This window comes from Pteronotus mesoamericanus, unplaced genomic scaffold (assembly GCF_021234165.1).
Source record: "Pteronotus mesoamericanus isolate MK-2021 breed Mesoamerican mustached bat unplaced genomic scaffold, CSHL_Meso_final contig_164, whole genome shotgun sequence".
Classification (NCBI taxonomy): Eukaryota; Metazoa; Chordata; class Mammalia; order Chiroptera; family Mormoopidae; genus Pteronotus; species Pteronotus mesoamericanus.
In genome coordinates, this window is record NW_026555065.1 from 5,049,216 (window position 1) to 5,071,502 (window position 22,287).

Consider the following 22,287-nt stretch of genomic DNA (forward strand, 5'->3'; position numbering starts at 1 on the left):
TCTATATTTATATTCAACACCATCGCACCTCTAATCCTTACACTTTTTTTTTTTAAATCCTCACCCAAGGACATGCTTGTTAATTTTAGAGAGAAGGAATGGGGGAGAGAGAGAGAGAGAGAGAGAGGGAGGGAGAGAATCGATTGGTTGGTTGCCTCTTTTATTTGTCTTGTCTAGAGACTGAATCTGCAACCCAGGCCTGTACCCTGACGTGGAATTTAACCCGCAACCCTTAGTTTTATGGAATAACTGATGCTCTCACCAACTGAGCCACCTCGGCCAGGACTCCCTGCACTTTTTTAAACCAAATCTCAGACATATTTAATTTGTAATTTTTCGATATTTTGGTATGGCTCTCTAAAAGATAGTCTCTTTCTTTATAAAATAAGCATAATATTATTATACTGAAAAAATTATAACAAACTTTTAATATTACCAAGTATGTAATCAGGTTTCATATTTTTTCTGATTGTTTTATATATATAAATACATATAGTTTGTTTTTGTTGAGGTGGGATCCAAATAAGGTTCATACTTTACAGTTGTTTGGCATGATGATTAAATCACTTATAATCTTTTTGACTCTTCTTCCATCTGCGGTTTTTTTTTTCTTACTTAAAATTTTTTGTTAGAAGAAACCAGGTTGTTTGCCCTGAGAAGTTTTCCATTTTGCTGATTGCTTCTCTGTAATGCCATTTAGTATGTTCTAGCTCCAGAATTTCCTGTAAATTGATAAATCTGTGAGAATTTATTTTCTAGAGTTTTTTTTTTTTCTTTTTGTATGAGTACTTCGTAGGAATGGTTTGTGTTTCCAGCAGGGTATACATAAGGACATAAGGTCTTGTTAACTCTTTTTGTGATGTTAATAGCTATTGATGATCATTGCTTAGATATTAATTCATCAGGAATTGCAAAATAGTGACATTTCATTGTCCCTTCATGTATTATGTGATGATCTTTTGGATAGTTCAACGAGGTAAATTGTGTATTTCAGGGATTTTATTTATGTTAGAATTGGTTCTGGGATGATTTGACAAGATTCTGTGGTGTAATTCCTTTAAAGGAAGAGTGCAAGTCCTTACTGAAAATTCAGAGAAAACTTGGGAATATTGAGTAACTGGACTTTGTTTAAAGGATGTTTGGCCAATAAATAGGTCAACTTAACGTCTGTCCGTTGTGAGACCCAGCGTGTGTAGCTGGTCATTGGCGTTTGTTCTTTTTAGCCGTCAGCGTCCCTATTCAGAAATTTCAAAAGTGATTTGTGCAGCAACTGTTATTAGTTTCTTGAGCCAGATTTCTCCGCATGAGTTTGAGAACAGGCCTTGTGTGTAAATCAGATTTAAAAATACTGAGTTTACATAACAGCATATTTTGTATTAAAGGTTATCAAAGACCTTTAATGAAGCAGCATTTCCCAGTCTTGACAAAAGGATTTTGGGGTCAAATAAACTTGGTAAACAGTGTTCACTTTATCCTCTTGGAATGTAGTGATACATATTAACATATAAAAGACTCTACAGTTAAAGTCCTGTTTAACATTAACTTAGCATTTTCCAAGTTTATTTTGATAACTGAACCTTTTTTCCCCTCATAATCCACTTGAAGAACTAGTGGAACAAACTTTCTAGAAGAAACAAATTTTGGGAAATGTTGGATTAGAGGATTTAAACACAGAATTTAAAAAAAAGTCCAGTGATACAGAGTGTGTATGACTTCACTACAATGATAGGGAGAAATTTTTGGTAGGTAAATCATTTTTTTAAAGGTTTTATTTATTTATTTGTAGAGAGAGTGGAAGGGAGGGAGAAAGAAAGGAAGAGACACATTTATGTGAGGAATATCGACCTCATACATGCCCCTGACCAGGGACTGAACCTGCAACCAGGCATGTGCCCTGACCAGGAATCAAACCAGGGACTTTTTATTTTGCAGGGTGAGGCCCAACCAACTGAGCCACACCAATCAGGGTGGTAAATCATTTTTCAGTGAGAAAAAAGGAAGAGGCAAATGTTCTTTTGTCTAGCCTGCAAGCATTATTCTTTTAGAAAAGGACTTTAGTCATAAATAGCATTTACTACATACCAGGAACTGTTGTCAGTCCTCCTTTTTATATGATTTGTAATTCATTGAATCTTCACAGTAACTGTATGCAGAAGGTACACTATTATTATCTCAATTATAAAGATGAGAAAATTGAGGCACAGAGACATTAAGTAAATCGTTCAAGGTTACTTGTAGAATTGGTGACATAGCAGGGCCAGGATCTGCGCTTAGACATCCTGGCTCCAGAGTTCCTGTGTGTAACCACTGCTCTACACTGCAAGATATGGCAGATGGACATCATGAAATAGAAATTAGATTAAAAAGAGGATTTAAAGGCTTTTTTTTTTTTTTTTTGAGGGAACAGACATATTTTCTTTAACTTTCAGGTAGTCAGGACCATAAGAGGAGAATTTGGAGAGCTGGCTGTGTCCTAGTGAAGATAGAAAACATGGAGACCTGGGAACCGTTGCTCATAAAAGAGGTACACCTCCGTCCCAAAGAGACAGGTTAGGTGCAGGTATAAGGCTGAGTTAAGAAGATACTGTTAATACTAGAATTTCAGACTTAGAAGTGAATTGGAGCTCACTTAATAAGACTCCTTCCCCTTATATTTGAGATCTGAAGTTTCCTAGTTTGTTTATGTAATTGTAGTAATAATTATAGCTCACATTAATATATTACATTAAAGTACTTTTACGTGGATTCTTGTTTAATCCTCTAAACAACCTAGAAAGGTAGGTAGGTAGGTTTCATATTTTCCACAGCAAAGATGGTTCTTGAATTTAGATTTTCTGCATTTTAAAAGCTAAAGCTTTCTATACTATATCACATTGTCTCAGTTATGAATAACATATTAGAGTAGTGCATGTTTTTGAAATGAGATGAGGATTTGGGTTGGAAAGAAAAGCTGCATTTTAACAAATGGAAAGAACCTCCTCCTAAGTGTCAAAAGTAATGTGTGCTATTGTAAAAATAATTTTTAGACATTTTAGGGAAATACAAAGAAAATAGTGAAAACTATCCCACTGTGCAAAGTAACCACTGTTAAATTCTAATGTGTAGCCTTGGCTGGGTGGTTCAGTTGGTTGGAGTGTCATCCCTGTACCAAAATGTTGTGGGGTTTGATGCTGGTTTGGGTGCAGGGGGCATGCAACCCCTGGGACCCTGGTCTGAATGGTCCCCAGTTGGGGCGTGTATGCAAGGCAACCAATCAGTGCTTTTTCTCTCACATTGTTGTTTCTCTTTTTCCCCTTTTTCTAAAAGCAATGAAAAAAAATGTCCTCTGGTAAGGGAAAAAAAAAAAAGATTGTGATGTAAAGTTTTCCAGATTTTTTCCTAGATCTGTCTATCTATAGGACTTTTTTCAAAACTCTATACATACTGTTTTATAATTTGTAAAAGAGAATATTCATAGGCATTTGGTCTTTTGCCTCTACTGTGGTAAAAAGGTACATGCTGGGCAGGCATAAAATGGTAATGTCCTGGGCAAACTGGCATGGAAAGAGTCAACCTCATCACTCCTCCCTTCCCCCACACACTATAGCTGACTGGTTAGTAAAGGGTAGGTGAATAGATTAAAAAAAATCTGTGTGGGGTTAGGTTAATTTAAGGAGGCAATGGGTACTATAAAGCTTATTTTTATTGTTACATGGAATTTGGAATTATTGTTTTGTCTGATGGGAAAAAAGTTTCACAGTACTGGATTAAAAGATAACTCATACCACTTTAAGTAAACATTAAGGAGAATAAAATACGGTTCTTTTTGGAGCACTCCGTATGGGGGTGGGGGGGTGTGTGTGTGCGCGCGCGTGCGCGCGAGCACCTGTGTGAGTGTGTGTATGTGTGTGTAACTTGTCTCTGATGATCAATACTGTTTGAATGGTGGGGGATGGGGAGAAGGAGCCTGTTGTGTAGGGTTGGGAAATGGATATTTTTACTTGAAGTCAGTTCTTTAGCGTACCTTGCTTTGTGTTTTATTGAATGCATCTAGTAATTTGCTTCCTTAATTGTTCTCTTTGCCCAATTAGATTTTTGGGATGGTCTTACTTTTAAAAATGTCTTTCTTTTTGAGGATTGGGTTGTATATTTTTATCTCTGTAAATATTTCCTTGTTGGTTCTAAGTTGATGATAAGGCTTTATGAGTTTAGCTATGCTAGTTCCTTTGTCAGTCCATATAAATTTTAAAATAAGCCTGGGATTTTGATAATTATTGCATTAAGCCTGTAGGTCAGTTTGGAGGAGAACTGACATTTTTATGTTTAGTCTTCCAATCTAGGAGCATGGCAGGTCTCTCCATTTATTTAGATCTTTGATTTTTTTTTAATCTGTGTTTTATAATTTTCAGCATATGGGATGTGGGCATTTCATTAAAAAGTGTTTTTAAAAGTTTTTGTTAAACTATAATATATATTCATAGAAGTATATGTATAGTAAATGTACAGCTTGATTGGTTGCACAGGGATGGATTAACTTTCAAATTCTGTTATTTTTCTGTGAGCCTGAGATATCTTTCAGGAGGAAGTTGGGTAGGGTTCAAGATGAGAGAATAAGAGACACTTCCCATTTCCTTTTGGGTCAGGTTGTTATAGTGTGTCTTCATTGTTTTGTTTGAAAGGGAATTCTTAAGACAGTAGACATATTCAGAGATTGTTAAGCTCATTTCCAAATGAGTTTTGCCATTTAGTTTTTCCTTGCTATAATTTACCAGTCATGTTACAATACAGATTTGTCTAGATGTTTTCTGGTATATAGGAATTCATACTATTTTGAAACAATAAAAATGTGGGTTAAGTATTTAAGAGATGGATAGACTTGCCATCTCATTTTTGTTGAACCCAGCTAGTCTCTCCCTTTTACCTTCCTTCTGTGTAGTGTGTAGAAAGCACAAGCTTAAGTAAACTTGTCGTCTTGCTGTCTGGCCTTTATCTTCGTTCTAAGGAAGGGTAGGCAACTGACTGTTTATGGTTGCATTATTTTCTTGCTTGCTCCTTTTTGAATTAACTTAAAAATCTAACTCTGAGTTTATAGAGATGGTATCACTGTAATTACTTAAAGGAAAAGAATTTTTACAAGGAAGTTAAAAGTTAGATTTACTTAATACAAATACTCTGGGAATAAATAAGTTTACTACATATGCTCCATCAGGAAGTGTTACAGAACCCCGCCTGTGCTATTCGGGAACAGCTGTGGGGTTTGACTGCCTGCTGCCAAGAAGTGTGACATCCAATGCAAGAGTTCGGCGGAAAAGGAAACGGGTTGTTTAATTACAGGTTATACAGAGTCAGAATAATAGCAGATTTCTGTTGTTAAGTTACATTTCCTTTAAAGCACCCCAAAACACATAATCCTGCCCTCTTTTGCCAAACCTGGCCAATCTCAGAATATCAGTCAGAGGTACCATCTTTCAGAAAAGCAGAAGTTCGCACCTCAGCATTCCCGGTCACAGATCAGCATTCCAGGAATCTCCCACTAATCTGTGCTTGGTTAGGCAGCGGCTCGCAATTTCCAGCTCCATCAGTTCTGCTGCTGTGTTCTACAGGCAGGTTTTCCTGGTCTTTTCTTTCTTATTCCATCTCTTAATCCAAAACTACATGGCATCTCTTTACTTCAAGCCATGTGGCACCTCCTTAAACACCAGACCTCATGGCCGAATCCCACTATTTCATGGTTCCTTCCTCATGGCTGCCTTCCTCATGGTTGCCACTCACTACTGACCTCATGGCCAATGAGGTGGACCTTCTACCCTGTTTTCAAACGGCATAGCTGCTACCTACTCCTTCAAGCCTCATGGCAGAATTCTCAGTGAAACAGAAATAACTCCTCTCTCACTATAGGCAACAATGGCTAAATCCTCTTCTCCTCCTTTTTTGCTCACCCTTATTTTAAATGCTGACCTGGAGCTTCCCATGTGACCTCATATCCAGCCCCTCCTACAATGAGCTACCTTTGCCAGTTCCCCCATATCTTTTACCTTCTTTTCTGCTGCCGTCTTTAGTCAGGGCAAGAGTCTCTTGTGACACATGGACATTTGTGGGGGCTACCTCCCCTAGCTATGTCACGAGTCACTGTATGATCTGAAAGTCATGTAGACTTTTTACCTGGGGTGGTAGTACAGCTATCAACTAGCTATCAACTTGCCATTGTTATGAAAAGATTTTAACTGCCATATCATCCCTATCTCTCAACCATGAGCTGTGGGGAATATTTTTGGGGACCCTGTCCCTGCTTTTCACCTTGTTACAGAAGAACGTGGTTAATAATGGGAAAACCATACTTATATAACCCCTCTCTATACTTTTATTGTAAAAGGTAGTCTTTTTTTTTTTTTTCTTCACTTTTATATCACTGGGGCCCAGCTGTGCCTGATTCAGCTGTTTCCGACCTCTTCTTTACAAACTTTTATTTTGAAAATTTCTCATATCTATAGAAAAAAGTTGAGGAATACTTTGCCAAGCATAATATGCTCTTACATTTTGTGTGCATTATACATGGGATTATTATACCCATTATTATACCTATAGTATGTAATCATTATGCCCATGTATAATGTGCATTCTTATTTTTCCCTCAAGAATTTGGGCAAAAAAGTGCACATTATATATGGCAAAATACGGTAGTACGATGACTACCCATATACTTTTTACCTAGTTTTACAAATTGTAACAATTTGTCACAATTTTTTCCTTTTCTATAAACACACAAACACACACACACACACACATACACACGCACGCACGCACAATTTTGCTTTCAGAGAGAGTAAGTTTCACCACCGAGATTCCCCCCCACCTCCCACAGTATTCCCAATGCGCATCTCACAAAACTAACCTCATTCTCCAATATAACCACAATACACTAATCCACACTTAAGGAAAATAACATGGATTTATCGTCATCTAATATGCAGTGTCTGTATTTAAATTTTTCTAGTTTTCTCCTTTTATAATTTTTTTAAATGATCCAGGATCTAATCATATTCATGTATTACTTTTAGTTTTATATCTCTTTTAATCTACAAAAATCCTCTGACTTTGTAAATGACATTAACTTTATTAAAGAATCTAGGTCATTGTCTTACAATGTCTAAAATAATGTCTTACAATCTGAATTTATTGATTGTTTCTTTAAGGGTATATATTTAGGCTAAATATCTATTGCATGAGCACTGTATAGATGGTGAGTACTTCTTGCATCTTTAGGGGACACTTAATGCCATTTTTATAGGTGATGTCAAGTTTGATCACTTGTTTATAGTGGTGACTACTACCAGATTACTTCACTGTAAGTGCACTTTTCCTCCTTTATAACTAATAAGTAATCTAGAGGTGATATTTTGAAATTGTGTGAAAACCCTTTCTCCTGTAACCCTTTCCCAATAGTTTAAGCATCTATGGGAAGATCATCCTTTCCTGGATAATTATTATTATTTTTTTGACAAAAATATATTATTAAGCAATATATCCACATAGTACAAAGGAGGTTACAGCAGAATGTATATGTATGTCTCCCTTTTATTCCCTAATTCCACTTTCCTAGTTTTTTCAGAGTTAACTGTTACCAGTTTTTTTGGTGTATCTTTCAGAGATTCTAAACCCTTTCAGTCATGCATTCATATATATTCTCTCTTTTTTCTTTTTACACAAATGGTGGTATACTGCAGACTGTTCTATATCTTATTTTTTTGTTGTTGTAAAAAATAGATAACATATTTAACATTTAAAACAGTTGTAAAGTATACAATTCAGTGTTATTAAATGCATTCACAATGTTGTGACCATCAACTCTATATCCAAAACTTTTTTCATCATTCCCAGCAAAATTCTGTACCCATTAAACAATAATTCCATATTCTTTCTCTCCTGAAGCGTCTGGTAATCTCCAGTTTACGTTCTTTATTTAGGAATTTTCTTATCCTTGGCACCTCATATAAAGGAAATCATAATATTTATCTGTCTATGCCTGGCTTATTTTGCTAAGCAAAATACAACAAGGACCATCCATGTGGTACCACATATCAAAATTTCTTTTTATGGCTGAGTACTACTCCATTATATGTATATACCACATTTTGTTTATCTGCTATGGATACTTGGGTTGTTGTTTCTGCCTTTGGGCTATTGTGAATAATTCTGCTTTGAATATTGGTGTACATATATCTGTTCAAATCTCTACTTTGAGTTATTTTGGATATACCTAGGAGTGAAATTGCTTAGTCTCCATCTTAGTGTATTTTTAACTTAATATATCATGGTTATTCCAATTCATTATGTTCCAGATAATTACAGATCTTTCTCATTCATTTTAGTGATTGCCTTGAATCCCAGTGTATATGTATTATTTATTTAACCAGTTTCTTATAGGTGGACTTTAGATTCCTTCCCATTTTTGTTTTTTACCTTATTTTTCTTTTTGCTCCCCTAAACAAGGCTGCAGTGAATAGGATATTTTTTAGTTTAAGCAGTACCTTATTTTTTTTAATTAAAACTGCAATGTGAAAATGTTGATAGAGGCTAGTTTCATTGAGCATACCTTCTAAATATCCTTAAAGTTCATTTCGCAAGCCCAAAACATTATTGCTCTTTTATTTTAGGTCCTCATTTCTCAACTCAACTTTTGGGGTATCTTTTGTGCCTTGGCTATTCTGTTGTCTTCATCCCCTTAGTGATAACTCCTGCTGGGTAACTGTTACGTAACATCATACTGTGTTGTAATTGCTTATTCATTGCCCTATTCTGGGTTCTGAGTTATTTAGGAGCACTGTGCTTTTTATCTAATAGACATTCCTACTGTGGGTAAATTTTACACACTCCTGGTAGTAATAAAATGAATATCTTTGTTAAAATTAACATATAAGGTAGGGCAAAAGTAGGTTTACAATTGTTCATATGGAAAATAATACAATAATTAATAAATAATAGTACAAGAATAAACTGGCCCTGGCCAGTGTGGCTCGGTTGGAGTGTTGTTCTGTAAACCGAAAGATCATGGGTTCGATTCCCAGTAAGGGCACATGCCTATGTTGTGGGTTCAGTCCCTGGTCAGGATGTGTGCTAGCGGCACTAATTGATGTTTCTCTTTTACATTAATGTTTCTCTCACTCTATCTCTCCCTCCTTTCCCTTCACTCTTTTTTTTTTTTAAAGAGAACAAACTGTGTTTCATGTACTCACAACTGTAAACCTCCTCTTGCCCTATCCTGTATAGTTACAGAAGACCTTTTAAAAAATGTGCAAATGGGACTGACCTTAGTTTATTAGTGAATGTACTAGGGTACACATATCTCTGATTTACTTTTAAGCCAGTTAGTATTTGGTACTATTATGTTCCCCCATCCTCATTTCTTTTGATACCATCAGATAGTCTAAATTTTATTTTTTTTCCTCTTCAAAATCATATTCACATATTTGTATTCTGAGATTATGTGAGGAGCTAGCCATAGTACCTACTTCCAACATTTTTGCTATTTGCCCATTATTTGTTCTAGGAAGCCTCATAAGAATGATTTTTTGAGGTGTAAATTGGACATATCATTGGGAATTCAGTGAGGATAAATTTACCAAAAATGTTACGATTGCCATGACTTAGGCTTTAGATGCTAGCAAATTAAAGTTTCTAAAGAAGGGGGAGATTTTTCTCTAAAACGTATGAGGAGGACCACTGGCTTCTTCATGCATCTAGAAAATCTCCTTTTGTTGAAATCTGTTGTCTGGTTCATGGCCACTGGTCAACTACAAATTAAGGTATCCTACATGTGCTGACATTTCTGTTTGTATTTGTGCACTAATTGTGTCTATTTGTGCAACAGGTTGTTGAACTTGACAACTTGATAACTTGCTTTACTCTTTTTGTTCCCAAGGATTCTTTCATTATAAACTGCACTGATGTTCTAAAACCCCACAGTTGGTAGCAGCCATTCTTTGGAATCATATTGAAAACAGAATCATTAGAAACATAGTAAATTTGCTTATAGCTATTTATCAACAGCTTTTTGTACCAGAACATTGTAGTGATGTAATGAGTTAAGGTAATTCCTATATTTGTCAATAAGAGTTACTATATTTCTAATGTTACACTAACGTTCATGATGGAATATAAAAGAAATAAAATAGTTCAATTACTTTCCTTTGGGGGCTTTACATGGTCAACAGTTAGAGACCATACAGTGCAATACCTAACATTTGTTTTTATAGTTTCAAAGTACTTCTGTGTAAGAGACATGAAAATTCCAATATGAGAAAGATAATTGTTGGTTAAGCTTATTAGAACAGATTTCATTGGGGTTGAATGGGGAGGTGATAGATCTGAATTAGTACATGAAGGAAGTGTAGGCTTTGTTAGGTAGAGAAGAAGAGGTGGGCATTCTAGGGAGCAGCAGCATGAGTAAGAGTAGGTGCGAACACATCCCAACTGAATGTTGAGTATTGCAGGGTGCCTGCCTGACAAGAGCAGAGGAAGTGGCACAGGGTGGTTAAGATTTGTTAGGTTGAAAGAAACAGTTACTTGTGAGCCTTGGAAAGCAGAGTAAGGAATTTTAATTCTAGGGTACTATACCACTCAGGGTCCTGGCAGGAAATAAATAGACTAGTTATAGAGATTTGGGCAGGATTAAGGAAAGGAACAAGGGATTGACATTTCCAAGGCCTAGCAATATTGGGAAGCCATTGATAATAAGCCAGAGAGGGCAAGAACAGGAACACTGAAGCCTGATAAGAGTTGAAACAATGGAAGGCAAGCCAGTGGATAGGACCTGTGGCTGTAGGGGAAAGGGATCTGAGGTGGGGAGAAAGCCAGGGAAATAAGGACTCCAGTTTCATTTCACCCTCTTGAATTCTTGCTAGTGCCTCTCATTGGCCTGACACAACTGAAGGCCAGGGGAGCTTGGGCATTATAGTCCTAGAGGTCAGCCTTAAATGGCACAAAGCAGAACATGGAGGGGAAGAGATTAAGTTTAGAGAGACAAGGATTACATAGAGAATGTCTAGCCCAGAACCCATTTAAAATTATTGTAAATATGTAAGCAGAGGAAAGTTGCTTTTTTTGTTTGTTTATTTGGTTGGGGTTTAACCTTTATTTGCAGGGCACTGGAGAAATAAGAAACCCATTGAGAAGAGGAGTTTCATATACTATGTACAGTGTGGAGCTGTTCAAGTATAGTTTTGTTGTAAAAAGTGCTACAATAACAAACCATGCTTAGAAAGAGTTCTTAGTAGAGAAATAGTAAGACAAACTTATACCAAACATAGTACACAGCAAACAACTTTTTATGCCTCAGCTGTACAGTCTAAAAGTTAAAAGTCTCAGGAGTGTCATCCTGCATTTGGAACATATAGCCATCAGAGGTAGTTTCTGGCACAACATTCTGATCTTCCTCTTCCTCTACAAAGAAGTGCTTCTCTATCAAGTTTAATGAAGATTTGCACAGACTCATTTTCATGATTTTGTAGAGCTTCAGTGTTGTCCAAACCTCCACATTCTTCAATCATTGTACTAACTTTCTTTGTTTCACCTAGGTTCTCAGCAGCCTGAAAGATATTTGCAATGGCATCCAGAATAGCCAGAATAATTTTAGTATCTTTTGTAGTTAAGCAGTTCATCAATGGTTCTATTAAGTCACAATGAACAAGCTATGCAATCTGTTCAATTGTTCCACCTCTTATATAGTTGGTCACAGCCCATACAGCTTCCCTGTGTCTCGAAGCCTGCCTTAGAGAAAACAACAACGAGGACTAGGAATGATTCACAACTTGCTGTAGTTGGTCCTAGTGGCCAGCCGTGATGCTTGACGTTGTCCATGTAGCTTCCTTCTGAATCTTAGTTTTGGAGTTCATTAGCAGACTGGGAAAAATGGCAAGTGCTTCTGCATCTATTACAACCTGAGTCGGTTCATCTGTCCCAGTGACAATATTTCCTGTGATTCCTAGTGCAGGGGTTACAGTTGGCAATTCAGTAGCTGCTAGGAACTTCACAAATTGGGGCACAACTGCTGTTTACACAACCGTTTCAGTCTATTCATTTGGACAGTCAGTAAGGCAGGAAATGGCCCAGGAGATATCTGCTAATACTTCTGGATCCTCATGATGCAGGAGACGAACTAAAGTAGGAAGAATCTGCCTAAGAGCATCTAGTAGGGTGCAGGATTCTTGTTGCGACAAAGGTTTGAAAGTGCCCAGGTAAGATTACATAAGTAACCGCATGCTAAAGATGACATATCAGGAGTTGTAAGAAGAGCCAACCTGCGTCAACTGCACCATACTTTATAACCAAGTCTTGGAAAACTGAACCATCGCCTATGATGACTCCTAGAACCAATGTAGCTTGTTCACTGATGTGAGAATGGGAAGATGCCAACAGAGAAATGAAGGCTGGGATAGCACCTCCACCTACTGCAGCCTTGGTGTTTTGCCATGTCCCAGAAGCAATGTTAGCGAGGGCCCAAATAGATTCAAACTGAATGAGACTACAATCAGTTCTGCTAAAGGACACAAATTTTGGAATCAAATCAGCCCAGTTATCTATGGATGGTTGTTTTTCCCTAGAAAGCAGATTCCTCTAAGTGTAAGTAGCTTGGAGCTGGCTTTCTAAATTGTTACTATTTGTGCTTTTGACAATGTCCCCGACAGACCAATTTACAGAACCCTGGTTGTTGCAGTTTTCCTGCAGTGGAGAAGTAGCATTATTGGGAAAATGAGCTTAATATTTCTTCTTTTCAACATCTGATCACCCTTCTTAGCTTTCTTCAGCTCTACATTAACTTCAGCAGTGCCACATTTCTGTACTGCCTTTCTTCTTGTTCTTGAATCTGTTCATGTGGGCATCTGGTGAATTAGTATTCTCATTGGTGCACATGGTTATGAAACAAAGAGAGAGAGCTACACAGCCAGCTCAGGCTTTCATAGGAAATCGTGTGGGACAGACAGGCTATGGTTCGGTTCCTCTGAAAATGTCCATCACAGGTCAGCCTGAAGACGATGTGGCCAGCACAGAAATACACTGAAAATGATCTTGTAGGAAGATTTGGTTTAGTGGATTTTGAGGGTCTTAAAAAAGAAAAAAACAAATCATTACTTCAGACAAAGTTCAAATTTATAACAAAAATGGCAGAATGAAATCTATTTTCAGATTTATCCTCATAGCTCATGGGTGACCTTCACAGCCTCTCGATTTTTAACCATCCCATGTGGATGTGGGACCTGCCCATTCCTACGTGGCTTCTTCTTTATATCCTTAGTTATAGGATTTCTGTTCAGCTAGATTTCAAGCGGTTCTCAATAGTTGTAATTTTGATGTGGTCATGAGAGGATGCGAGTACCATATTTACCTATTCCACCCTTAATGTGCTTTTTGAAGAACAAAAGTTTTTGAGTCTTTAAGAACTCTTTGCCTAATCCAGGGTTGCTAAGCTTTCTTGTCTTTTCTTCTAGAGATTTTCTTTCTTGTGTTCTCTTCTAGAGATCTTACATTTGTGTCTATGAACTGATTAGAGTTGATATTTGTATATGGTATGCAGTTAGGGTCGAAGTACATTTTTTTCTACATGCATTTCCAGTTGTTCCAGCACCCTTTGTTGAAGATTATCCTTTCCCCAATAAACTGCCTTTGCACCTTAGTTAAAAATCAATTGGCCATATACATGTGGGCCTATTTCTCAAGTTTCAGTTCTGCTCTGTTGATCTCTCTTGATACCAATATACATGTCTTGATTACTGTAGCTTTGTAATAAGCATTAAAGTTAAATAATGGAATTTCTCCAGCTTTGTTCTCTATCAGAATTATTTTCTTATTCTTATTCTTTGCATTTCTGTCCTGCAATTCTCTGATCAGAACTGTGAAAAGTGTTTTGTTGTTGTTGACATATTTGGGATCATTTAATGTTACTTTGAGACAGTGGCTAGGGGGAACAGATTTTATCGTAGTAATAGGACACTAAGAATGAGTTGAATTGATAATTGATATAGTGAAACCTTCTGAGGTTTTTCATTTAAAAAATTTTAGAGTGATGTAGAACATGGGAAACCACCGTGATAGTGATAAGAAGCAGCATGATTTAGTGGTTAAGACGTTGGATGTCAGACTGCTCTGGTTTGAATCCTTACTCTACTAGTTACTGGCAGTGTGACCTTGGGTTAAACTATTTAGTGTCTCTGTGTCTATGTTACCTTTCCTGGCAAATGGGAGTAATAAGAATACCTATCTCCTAAGTTGTTCTGAGGTTAAGTAAGATAACATGTAAAGTATTTAGCACTAGTGCCTGCCTCATAGAATATACTCAAAGAATGTTAACTGCTATTATCACTCTCTTTACCTAGAGAATGTTAGAAAGCTTCAGAATTTGATAAATTTGCTTATAGGAAGTATTAAATCTACACCTGTGCTTCAGCTTCCCCTGTTTATTTCAGTTTAGAAAAATAGTGGCAATGCTATTTGGCTTATTTTCTAGTCCCACTTTTCAATGGGGAACTTGGTACTTTTTATATATGCAGTTAAATTTGGATTTGTGCATTGCACCATGAGTGGAAAAAAAAAACAATGGCCTTTAGTTGTATTAACGGTACTGTAAATTCAAAACAACAGCAGGGTTTTTTTGTTTTGTTTGTTTGTTTGTTTGTTTTTGCCAGTGTTCAGCTGGTTCATCAGGATTGTGAATTGGTGGTTGTTGGAACAAGCGAAAGCCCATTAGTTTGATTCGATTTTGTGCATAGTTTCTCACTTGCTGAATAAGCATGTCTACTTCCTGGGTTTCTTTTTTTTTTTTAACTAGTTCTAATTATTGATGTAGCAAAAAAATTTGCCACCAAACCCAACAAGTCGTTTCTTTTTCTAAGTGTACTCATTTTCTAAATAGGGATGACAGCAGCAGCACCACCACCAACAAAAACAACAACAGGATATCCTTTTTCTTTTTATCACTGTTTAATTTTGTGGAGCTAAATATTAATAATTGTATGATTTAATGGGTAAGAATCAACCAGTCAGCCTAAATGAAGCCCTCTAGAGGGGAAGTCTTGGGGCAGGGGTTGGGGAGAGCTGGATTACAATGCACACTTAATTTTCAGTTGTAGAACTTTGCAAATGGGTTGTCCCTTCTGCTTTTCTAGAAATGCCCTTGGGAAGTGTTGACATCTTTTTTTAAAAATAATTATTTATTTATTTTTAAAGTATATTTTATGGATTATGCTATTAGAGTTGTCCCTACTTTTTTTCCTCCGTTTATCCCCATCCGCCCACCACCCCTCCCTCCTCCAAGATTTCCCCCACCCTTAGTTCATGTCCATGGGTCGTACATCTAAGTTCTTTGTCTTCCCCATTTCCTGTACTATTCTTAACATTCCTCTATTTTGTGCCTACCAATTATGCCTCTTATTCCCTGTACCTTTGTCTCCCATTCTTCCCATTCCTCCTCCCCACTGATAACCCTCCTTATAATGATAACCCTCATTAGTAACTAATGTTCTAGTTGTTACTTAGTTTGTTTTTATTTTTGTGTTTTAGGTTCAGTTGTTGATAGTTGTGAGTTTGTTGTCATTTTACTGTTCATAGTTTTGATCTTCTTTTTCTTAAATAAGTCCCTTTAACATTTCATATAATAAGGGCTTGGTGATGATGAACTCCTTTAGCTTTACTTTATATGGGAAGCACTTTATCTGCCCTTGCATGCTAAATGATAGCTTTGCTGGATAGAGTAATCTTGGTTCTAGGTCCTTGCTTTTCATCACTTTGAATACTTCTTTCCAGCCCTTTCTTGCCTGCAAGGTTTCTTTTGAGAAATCAGCGGATAGTCTTATGGGAACTCCTTTGTAAGTAACTCTCCTTTTCTCTTGATGCTTTTAAGATTCTCTCCTTAAATCTTGGGTAATTTAATTATGATGTGTCTTGGTGTGTTTCTCCTTGGATCTACTTCTTTAGGACCTTCTAAGGTTCCTGGACTTGCATGTTTAGTTCCTTCACCAGATTGCGGAAATTTTCCTTCATAATTTTTTCAAATAAGTTTTCAGTTTTTTGCTCTTCTCCTTCTCCTTCTGACACTCATATGATTTGGATGTTGAAACAATTGAAATTGTTCCAGAGGTTCCTAAACCTCTCCTCACTTTTTTTTGAATTCTTCTTTCTTCATTCTGTTCTGGTTGAATGTTTATTTCTTACTTCTGTTCCAAATTGTTGATTTGAGTCCCACTTTCCTTCCCTTCCCTGTTCCTTGTATATTTTTCTTTATTTCACTTTATATAGCCTTCACTTCTTCCTTTATTTTGTGGCCATGCTCAGTCATTTCTGTGAGTATCCTGATTACCAGTGTTTTGAACCCTGTATCTGATAGGTTGGCTATTTCGTTGTTGCTTAGATATTTTTCTGGAGTTTTGATTTGTTCTTTCATTTGGGCCATATTTGTTTGTCTTTGTTCATCTGTTATGTTGTAAAGGCACGGAGCCTTAGGTGTTTGCCAGGGTGGTGCAACCCAGTTCTCTGTGTTGTGGTGCTGTATGTGGGAGAGGGGTCTGAGAGGGAACAGTGTCGCTTGCTTGGCTCTCGCCCTGCTTTCAGTGACTTCCCTGCTTCCCATAAGCGGATTGTGCCTTTTCAGGTACTGATTCTTGGGTGGGTAGGTTTGCGTATGTTCTAGGATCCTGTGGGCCCCTCCAACAGATTCTTCTGTAAGACTGAGAGTTTTTCCTGTCCCTGCAACCCCCACAAGTTCTTGCAGCCAGAGGTTTTGAGGCTTTAGTTTCCCATGCTGGAACCCTGGGTTGTGTGATCTGTCTTGTTCCACAGTTGTTCCTCCTGGCTTATCTGCACGCAAATGAGGGATATCCCGGCCCACCAGCCACTGCCTCGCCCACCCCATTCACTTGCTGCTACCTTGTCTCATGTGTCCTTGTAGCCCCAGCTTCCTGTCTCAGCCCCTCCTATCAGTCTGGATGAATGTTTATTCTTTAACTCCTTGTTTGTCAGACTTCCATGCAGTTTGATTTTCTGACAGTTCTGGTTGTTTTGTTTTTAAATTGGTTGTTATCCTTCTTGGGGCTGTGCAAGGAAACAAAGCATATCTACCTGCACTTGCATCTTGGCTGGGAGCTCTGACATCTTTTTTTTAAAAACATGTCTCTGAAGCCATAAATTTAGACCTTCATGAAGTTATTTGTGGGTGTGGCAGAGGTGGTAGTGAATGACAAATTTTTTTTTTTTTAATCCTCACTTGAGGACATGGTTATTGTTTTTTTTTTTTTTTTTTTTTTTTTTTAAAGAGAAGCGGAGTAGAAGGGACAGAGAGGGAGAGGAACATCCATATGAGAGAGAAACATTGAGTGGTTGCCTGTAGCACGCACCTCAACTGGGGCGAACCTGCAAACCAGATGTGTGCCCTGACCAGAGAGTGAACCTGTAACCTTTCAATTTACAGAATGACGCTCCAATCAGCTGAGTCACACCAGCCAGGGCCAAATTCAGTTTTAAACATGTTGAAATGAACATTCCTTTGGGATATATGAGTGTGTATGTCATGTTAGCAGTGGATATTCAGGTCTAGAAATTTGGACTGGACTCATTAGCATATGAAAAGTTGGTGAAAGCCTTGGGAGTAGCTGGAACTACTCCAAAAATGTATGTACAGTGAGAGGAGGAAATAAAAGTGCACTGATGATAGAATCTATGGGGTCTGTCCACTGTGGTACCACCATACTTGGAATCACTTATTTTAAAGTGCATTCATTATACCAGTTCAGAGTAAGATACGATCTAAATTTACATTAGATTCTGTGTAAATAATCAACCACATAAACTCACATTTCTCAGCTCAATTCAGTAAATATTTATTGAGGTCCCTCTAGGTGCTTTACCTTTGCAAAGCTCTGGGGTTATAAACAAAATTGAAACTGTTTTTGCCCTTATGGATTCTATAGACTAGTATGAGAGGATGTTAGACAAATAATCATGCAAATAGTACATGATTGCAAACTGTGCAAAATCCTGTGATTTTGCTGAGTGAGCATTTTAAAAGAGAGACCTGGGCTCATATGGGTGCTGTCAAATACAGTGTCCCTGAGGAAGTGCTATTTAATTCGACTAGTAGTTACTGAGTATGTAATATGTTCCTGGTATTGGGCTGTTTAAACTAGGCTAGAGACCTAGTTCAGTGGATTGAACCCTGGCCTGCCATCCAAAAGGTTACCAGTTCAGTTCCCAGTCAGGGCACACACTTGGGTTGTGGGCCAAGTCTCCAGTTGGGGGCATGCGAGAGGCAACTGATCAGTGTTTCTCTGACGCATCAATGTTTCTCTCTCTCTTTCTCCCTCCCTTCCCCCTCTCTAAAAAATAAATAAAATCTTAAATAAACTAGACTAGACATTAACAGGCTAAAAGAGGATGGGATGGGGAAGGCAGGCTCTAAGTAGAGGGAACTGCCTGTGCCAAGCTCTTGCAGTAGAAAGGAGCATGGTTCCCACCAGTAATTGAACATTTCAGGTATAGCTATAGAAGGAGAGGTCAGTTCTGGGCCTTAAATGACACATTAGACTCATTGGTCTTAATGGGTATTTTTAGGACATTTAACCTCCAAAACAGCAGAATATACATTCTTTTAAAGTCCACGTGAAACATTTTCCAGGATAGACCACATGTTAGGCCACAAAACAAGTCTCAGTAAATTTAAGAAGATTGAAATTATATCAAGCATCTTCTCCAATGACAATGATTTGAAACTAGAAATTGATTATAGGGAGAATACTGAAAAATAACACAAGCACGTAGAGGCTAAATAATGTTGCTAAACAATGAATGGGTTAACAATGAGATCAAGGAAGAAATCAAAAGATACCTTGACACAAATGAAAATGAAAGCATATCAATCCAAAATCCATTGGACATGGCCAAAGCTGTCCTAAGAGGGAAATTTATAGCAATACATAGACATACCTCAAGAAAGGAAAAATCTCAAAAAATCTAACCTTACACCTGAAGGAACTAGAAAAAGAACAAACAAAGCCCAAAGTGAGGAGAAAGGAAATAATAAAGACCTAAGCAGAAACAAACAAAATAGTAAAAAAAGAAAGGAAGAAGGCTAATAGAAAAGATCAGTGAAACCAAGAGCTGGTTCTTGGAAAAGATAAACAAAATTGACAAGACTTTAGACAGACTCATAAATTAAAGAAGAGAGACAACAACTGACACCATAGAAATAAATGCAAGAGTTTATAAGGAATTACTGTGAATAATTATATGCCAATAAATTGGACAATTTGGAAGGAATGGATGAATTCCTAGAAACATACAATCTTCCAAGGCAGAATCAGAACATCTGAACAGACTGATGATAACTAGTAATGAAATCAAATCACTAATAAAAAATACTCCCACAAACAAAAGCCCTGGACCCGATGGCTTCACAGGTGAATTTTATCAAACATTCAAAGAATAGTTAATACCTATCCTCAAAATATTCCAAAAAAAATTCAAGAGGAGGGAATGCTCCCAAACCCATTTACAGGACCAGAATAATTCTGATACCAAAACTAGGCATTACAAAAAAAGAAAATTATAGGCCAATATCTCTGATGAACATAGGTGCAAAAATCCTCAACAAGATATTAGTAAACCACATTCAGCAATACATTAAAAAGATCATACACCATGATCAAGTGGGATTTATTTTTATGACACAAGTCTTGTTCAGTATCCTCAAATCAATGAACATGATATACCACATAAACAAAATGAAGGAAAAAATTATATGATCATATTGATAGATGCTAAAAGAATTTGGCAAAATGCAACATTCATTTATGATAAAAAAAGAAACTCCTCAAAGTGGGGGTAGAGGGAACATGCCTCAACATAATGAAGGCTATGTGTGAGAAACCTACAGCTAAAAGCTTTTCTTTAAGATCAGGAACAAGACCAGGATTTCCACTTTCACCACTTTATTCAACATAGTATTGGAAGTCTTAGTCACAGCAGTTAGACAAGAAAAGGAGTAAATGGCATCCAGATTGGAAAGGAAAAAGTAAAATTGAAGTTATTTGCAAATGACATGATGCTATGTATAATGAACCTGAAAGAATCCACCAAAAAACTCTTAGAACTAATAAATTAATTCAGTAAAGTAGAAGGATACAAAATTAACATTCAGAAATCACTTTAATTTTTATAGACCAATAATGAACTGTCAGAAAGAAAAACTAGAAAACAATCCCATTTGCAATTGCATCAATAGGAATAAAATACTTAGGAGTAAATTTAACCAAGGAAGTAAAAAGTACTCTGAAAACTATAAGACATTGAAGAAATCAAAGAAGATACAAATAAATGGAAGAATATACCATGCTCATGGATAAGAAGAACTAATATCATTGAAATACCTACATTACCAAAAGCCATATATAGATTTATTGCAATCTCTATTGAAATACCAATCACAGTTTTCACATAACTATAACTAATAATCCTAGAGTGTATATGGAACCACCAAAGACCCCAAATAGCCAAGTAATCTTGAGAAAGAAGAATAAAGTTGGAGGTATTGGGTTGGTCAAAATTGGTGAATTTTTGTGTAGCCATTTTAATATTGAAGATCGAAGACAGTATGCAACATTTTTTGGCACATTATGCTTTATTATTTCAAGAAAGGTAAAAGTGCAACTAGGAAAAACATATTTGTGCAGTGTATGGAGAAGGTGTCGTGACTGATCAAATGTGTCAAAAGACGATGTACCACAGTCCAGTAGACCAGTTAATGTTGATAGAGATCAAATCAAGACATTAATTGAGAACAATCAATGTTATACCACATGGGAGATAGCTAATATATTCAAAACATCCAAATCAATAAAGTTATTGGTGAAAATGAAAAATGTGTCTTTTATGGAAAAAATTAAATGAACTTTTTGGTTCAATAATAACTATGTTATGGATTTTTTATGATAATTTAAAGTATTTGAACTCTATTAGGTGCTTAGTAAAAGTCTGTGAATTTTAAATTTTAATCTAAGTTTAAAGATTAAAATTATCTTAGAAACTACTAAATTTAGTCATTTTAATATCCTTTTAAATTGATTTTTTAAAAATTTTATTGATTTGAGAGAGAGATTGATTTGTTGTTCCATTTGTTCATGCATTCATGCATTCTCTGATCTATCCAGGTGGGGTCTGAGTTTTTTTTTCTTTTAAAGAGAAAGGCAGGAGAGAAAGAGAGAAAAACATTGATTTTTCTGTTCTGCTTAATTTTGCCTTCATTGGTAGCTTTTTATATGTGCCCTGACCTTAAATTGAATGCTCTACCTTGGTGAATGGGGACGACACTCTAGCCAACTGAGCTACCCCACCAGGGCCTATATTTTAGTACCTTTAATCAAGTATTAAATGAAACATTTCTTGAAAATTGCATACGATGTGACTTGGAAACTGTATTAGTTGGTGATTGGACTCAAATGATGATTCTCTTTAGTGGTGGACTAGATTTAGTTTTAAAAGATAATATTCCATTTATGTTTACTGGTGGTTCAAATGGGAAAATGTAAATTATCTTCAGATTGATTTTAAACAAGGACCTTTGTGTCTAAATTATAGAAGCAAACACAACGTTTTAACAAAACCACAGTAAAAGACAATCATTAGTGACTAAGAAAAGTGACCCTATTTTTCCTTCCCCAGATGTTTAAGCTCTGTAGAGCAGAAACTTGTGCTTTAAAAACCTATTACTATATTCTTAAGTGTTGTAATTTGTGAGTGTTCATTTAAATTTTTAAGTAGGAAATGGGTGATTATTCCTTTTTTTCCCCTCCAACTGCTGAAGTTGGACTTGGAGACTGGGGGCAAGGGGAGGGAGAAATCCTGGCTACAAGTACCAGGATAGAACTGTGACATCTTCTGGTAATCTCAATTTTAGGTAGTTAGGTTGAAACGCTATTTTATATTAAAAGCATGCCATATTATAAAATCAAAATCAATACTGTAGGAATTTAAAGTAATTTCTTGCTTAAAAGGGACTTCTTAGTTTGGGATACTACTTACTCCTGGAAGCTTACATTCACTCAACTCTCCTGTTAGGCCGATATCTGGAAAGAGGTTTGAAAAGTCAATAACATCCTCTGCACTTGGTAAAATTATTTGCTCTTTATCTGTTCATTCCAGAGTTGAGCAGAATGTAGTAAGATCCAGTTTTGTATGTTATCAAACATTTGGATTTTATTTAAGGTATAAAGGCTTGTAGTGTTTTAGAACTGGAAGAAACTTTGGAGATGTTTTCATTTGAATCACTTA

At 36.6% G+C, this 22,287-nt stretch overlaps 1 protein-coding gene and 1 pseudogene across 4 annotated transcripts in view; one reads left to right on the plus strand and one right to left on the minus strand.

Moving 5' to 3' along the window:
- HERC1 (HECT and RLD domain containing E3 ubiquitin protein ligase family member 1) overlaps window positions 1-22,287 on the plus strand; it is a 183,337-nt gene that overhangs the window by 10,999 nt on the left and 150,051 nt on the right. The window lies entirely within an intron of this gene.
- Window positions 11,324-12,888, minus strand: LOC129064187 (importin subunit alpha-1-like; annotated as a pseudogene).